This window comes from Euprymna scolopes, chromosome 16 (genome assembly GCF_053919585.1).
Source record: "Euprymna scolopes isolate OS-2025 chromosome 16, ASM5391958v1, whole genome shotgun sequence".
In the NCBI taxonomy this organism is placed as follows: domain Eukaryota; kingdom Metazoa; phylum Mollusca; class Cephalopoda; order Sepiida; family Sepiolidae; genus Euprymna; species Euprymna scolopes.
The window spans coordinates 47,552,337-47,558,336 of NC_136497.1; positions in this window are offsets into that span (position 1 = coordinate 47,552,337).

Here is a 6,000-nt window from a genome sequence, read left to right on the forward strand (position 1 = left end):
TGGCAATATGATGTCTAGAATGAACTTCCTTATTTATACCAAAAAATTTTCTAGTAAATGTGGAAACAAGATTAAAAAAGAACAATTTTATTATTAACATGTCCGCATTGAAGAAGAGTGGAATGCATTAATTATTTCGTTTGTTTGAAGAGTATGTTGTGTTTTACCTAAGGATGATCGTAGGATGTATGAGATATTTATGATTATAACAAGCAAAATATTGGTTTGTTTGTTTTTATGACACACACACACACACACACACACACACACACACACTCAATCACACACTCACACACGCACACACACACACACACACAAAAAAAGTTCTTGCGGATTTTTTTTTTAGTTCAAATGATATATTTCGTTATATTATCTTTATATATCATTTTAAAGATCGTTTATCGCACTATCTAATCGTTTAAATTACAGTCGTTTAAAACAATGATGTTTTCTTTTCTAAACATTGAATATAAGATGAAAAAAAAAGCAAATTCGTACTATTGTCTTATTTCAATTCAAGCTACGCCGAAAAGCTGCTGAAACAGCTCGCAATATCAACAAAGCGTCTGGCCTAGGAATCACTACTGAGCGCACAGCACACTGGTGGTTTAAGAAAGTTCGTGACAGTGACGACAAACCTAAAGATGATGAACGCAGTGGTCGGCTATCGGATGTTGAAAACGATCAATTAAGAGCCTTAATCGAAGTCAATCAACTTAGCTGGCCGAAAACTTGCTTATAAATTAGATATAACGTATACGACAATTTCCAACAACTGAGAGAGATTGGAAATACAAAAAATAATATGATGAATGCGTGCCTCACGACACCCAAAAGAAACGCCGTGTCATCCTCACTTTTTACGCAAAAAGAACTATTCGTATCTCAAACTGGCTGTGACTTGTGATGAGAAGTAAATTCTTTACGAAAAACTCAACTAAGTGGTTTGACGCCGACGAAGCCCCACGACACTTCCTGAAGACAGAGTTACAGCAAAAGAATGTCACACTGATTTTGTGGGTCTGCAACCGGTCTCATGTATTACAGTATTTTTAATGCAGGGGAAACTATTACAATGGAGAACTGTCAACAAATGTATGAAAGCACCAGAAACTTCGATAATAACACACAGCATTAGTCTACAGATAAAAAGTCTTCTCCGCGACAATGCTCAACCGCACGTTGCTAAATCGACTCTGCAGAAGCTGAAGAAATAAGGTTACAAATCTTTGCCTTATCCACTATACTCTCCAGATTTCTCACCTACCGACTACGCCTTTTTCAAGCATCTCGACAACTTTCGGCGTTAGAAATGCTTGAGATACGTCAGTGACATCAAACGTGCATTCAGCGACTTCATGGCCACCAGAACGCAAGACTTTTAAGTCACTGGCATGAATACATTTGTTTTACATTGGTAAATGTCTGTTGATGCTGATGGTATTTATTTCAAGAGATTAAGTTTCGTTTGAGACGAAGTATGTTCGTACAAATTAAAAGTTAAAAACTTGTAAACCTGATAATATTTAATCATGTCCAAACGTATTTTTTCCTTTTGGTGGATTCATTGTTGCTATTTCTTTTGATGAGTTAAGGACAAAATAGATTCACTGATTAATATCATAATTACGTGATTTATTTTGTGCTACGAAACAGATACTGTCAAGAATTGTTAGTCAACCCTTATTGTTTTACTGGACGTATTTATTTATTGATTCTTACGTGCATAAAAAGTATACCTATCGACATGCATGTTTCTAGGTTCAAGCCATCATCAGCATAGTTTCGATACTGTAGAAATGAGTGACGATAAATCAATACTTGAATACATGATATTTTATCGCTTTTAAATTTAAGACTTCTTTTTGGCGTTTCTTAGAAAGATAAAGACAATATATTTAGTATGAACAAAGTAATTTTGATTCGTTTTCATTAGATTTTACTTTTTATGAATTGCAATACCTTATTTCGTCAGTTGTTTTTTGTTTTTTTTTCTGGGTGATATTTTGTTTTATTTAATTTTCCGGGATTCAATGTTATGCTAGTAAATGAATAATTATTATATAATATGTAGTATATATTGTATTTGACAATTTCTTGCAGGTCACTCACCATTACACATTAATATTAAGGAAAATAATTAATCATGACTAAGAAAGGGCAAATAAAATGATGCGTCGACGTTTGTCTACGATAGTTTGGAAATCGTACAACGTCATAACGTGTATATATATATATATATATATATATATATATATATATATATATGTATATATATATATATATATATATATATATATATATATATATATATATATATATATATATATATACTAGAATTGAGATGATTAATTGGAATCGGGAGTCGGAAAAAATTGGAGCTTTTTGGGATATTGGAATCGGAGTCGGACAATTTGCGCCTATTTTCCGATGTCAAAACTGATCCGTTTAATTATCTTTTTTATTTGTTTTTGGTTTAAGGAACATCTGCCATTGTTTGTAGCAATAATAAAATTTAAAAAATATTTACTTCTTTAAAACCTCTACATCATCCCTCACAAGTGTGTTTTTACTTATGAGAAAATATATGCTCCTTTATGATGTGACTTTGCAGTAAACGGGACAAAATAAAACTTTTATAGTTAACTATTAAGAGACTTATAAATAACCGGAATCGGAATCGGTAATTATATCGGAATCACGAATTTTGTACGGAATCTGTAATTGTATCGGAATTGGGAAAAATATTGGAATCGTCCCATCAATAATATGTACGTTATGTATAAATAAATATACGTTATGTATAAATATACGCTGTGTACATAAATATTCGGTATGTATAAATGATTATATGTTATTTACGAATAAATATTCGTTATGTATAATTGAATATTCGTTATGTATAAATAAATATACCTTATGTATAAATAAATAAATATACATGAACTTGGACTCGTCATATTGTATTTTCATAATGAAGCGCTGAATGTTTGTAAAATAACTCATAAAAGAGAGCACGATAATAATAATAATAATAATAATAATAATAATAATAATAATAACAACAACAATTGTAGGCATTTATTTTCCATAGGCACCCATACAAATACACCCATATATATTTATGCAAGCATATAAATACGTATAATAAATCAATTAATTAATGAACGTATCTAACCTTTATGCATGGCGTATAATTATTCTTACACAAAAATGCATATTCTACCGTTCTGTTTATTTGAATTTACCTTTTTGAATCTTGAAAGACGTCATAGCGTCACGTAGATAGGCTTTGTCGGTCAATCTCGCTGTAATTCCTTCACCGCGCTGGTCGAACAGAAAATCTTGTTTACAGTGTGTATCAGTAGAGGCTATGTCTCTCTGCTTTGTGACGTTTACGTTTAAAAACTTGTTGGTCTATCAAGCAAACTTCTGAAATAACATCTTCATTAGTCTTTGTCGAATAATTTTTTAATACAATTTCGTTGGTCTCTCGTGCTGATTTTTTAAATACTTTCGTTAGTCTGTCACGATTAAGTTTAGTTGAGCATTTCCTGTGGGTGCTCGACCTTAATGTTGGCACAACGTTCGTTTGTTTGTTGCATTCTGTTCGGAAATATATTTTTAAGCGATAATCGCGCAAAAATTATTCCTTCTTGTTTGTGTTAATCAAAAATTGTTATGTTTAAACAGGTATTTTTATGTATACATCAAATGTGTTCCTATGAAGTTTGGCTAATAGATGATTTCTCTTAATATTTAAAAAAAAAAACATAATTAATGTTTGAAATCCTATTTTTTCTGTTGTATTAAATGCTAGCTTCTTTTTTTTTTTTTTTTTTTTTTTCTCGTCCATAAATGTTTATCTACCAAGTTGACCTTAAATATTGTATAATCAATCCATTATATTATCATTTTCAGTCCCCCACCCCTAATTTCTGGCTCCCATCTTATCTCGCAATTACTTATAACGTCACCAACTAACTTCGGAAGAACCCCCCCCATCCGATTTTGTTTTATATCATAAGTTGCTTAAAACGTGATTAGTTAAAGTTCAGAATAAAATCACGCTTTCTCTTAACGGTTAATTTAAAAAAAAAAAATCTTCTGAACGCTATTAAAAGTTAAATTCTTCACTAGTTTGGAGACGGAATGCGTTGTTGTGATAAGTGATTTTTTTCTCTACTAATTCGCACTTTTTATTTTAAGATTCAAATATTAATAACTACATTTTATTTCAGTATTTAATTTATGTATTTCTGTTGTATTAAATGCTAGCTTCTTTTTTTTTTTTTTTTTTTTTTTTTCTCGTCCATAAATGTTTATCTACCAAGTTGACCTTAAATGTTGTATAATCAATCCATTATATTATCATTTTCAGTCCCCCACCCCTAATTTCTGGCTCCCATCTTATCTCGCAATTACTTATAACGTCACCAACTAACTTCGGAAGAACCCCCCCCATCCGATTTTGTTTTATATCATAAGTTGCTTAAAACGTGATTAGTTAAAGTTCAGAATAAAATCACGCTTTCTCTTAACGGTTAATTTAAAAAAAAAAAAAAATCTTCTGAACGCTATTAAAAGTTAAATTCTTCACTAGTTTGGAGACGGAATGCGTTGTTGTGATAAGTGATTTTTTTCTCTACTAATTCGCACTTTTTATTTTAAGATTCAAATATTAATAACTACATTTTATTTCAGTATTTAATTTATGTATTTCTGTTGTATTAAATGCTAGCTTCTTTTTTTTTTTTTTTTCTCTCGTCCATAAATGTTTATTTATCTACCGAGTTGATTGCAAAAATAGATTACCTTATTGTACTCATTTTTAGTTCGTTGTAGGGGAATCTATCACCATACTTTCCCTTAAACAGGTCCGTTGGACTTTTATTAAGTACAATACTTAATAGTTATTTTTTATTTTTTATTTATTTATTTATTTTTTTTTTTAATGGAGAGTAGAAAACGCATTGTGGATGCGTTATCGGCAGCTCCTGTTACTCTCGCTTCTTCTTATTTGTCCCTCAGTCCTCATTTTTTAAATGAGTGATTTTTCTGACAAAGGGAGAAGAAAAAGCTGTTTTCTAGGTTGGCAGTATTTTTGCGCGAACAGTTGGCAGAGTTGGTGGAAATTTTCTGTTTCTATGTCTATCCTTGTAGCCATGTCACTAGTAAGGGTGCTGGAGGTAAACGTTTTGTCTGGGCTGACGTTATCCGCCTGATAGTCAGGGACCCGAACCTTGGATTAACCACTAAGGAGGCTGTCCTATCAGCAGGTGCAAAGTACTGGGGCTGCTGTATTGCCATTTGGTGAATGGAATCTGGACCATGCAGTAGCTTCTGGTGGGGCCTCTCGATGCCATACTAGTGGGTAATTGTTACGGCTTTACCTTATCATGTGGTACAAAAAAAAATTCTTCGTTTCTTTTTCTCTCTTAGTTTCCCCTCTCTGTCCTGCTCTAAGTAAATCTGTCGACCTAGTCCACAAATTCCAAAATTTCATCATGACAAGTTTCAAGAAAAAATACACGATTAAACCCGGTTCTCCAACTTCCAACGTAGACCCCTACTACCATGTCTCCTTCTCCAACATCAGGGGTCTACGTTCTAACCTTCCAGGGGTTGAAACCCAATTACAGGAGACTAAACCAGACCTTTTATTTTTAAGTGAAACTGGCATTGGACAGGCTATTTCCCTAGATGAGTTTGCAATTACAGGATACTCTAACTTAACTTCTAAATCTGACCCCCAAGATCGCCATGGGCATGGAATATGTGCCTATATTAAAGATAGCTTTCCATGTGGGAGGGACATCTCCAGGGAAGATCCTAACTTACCCTATATGTGCTTCCGGGTGCTTTAGCTCACACTACTGCATTTATATTTACTCTCTATCGCCCCCACAACAGCGGAGTTACTATCTTTCAAAGCATATCTGAGAAAATTGACCAAGTCCTTTCTACTTATCCTTCAGCTAACATTCACGTATGTGGAGA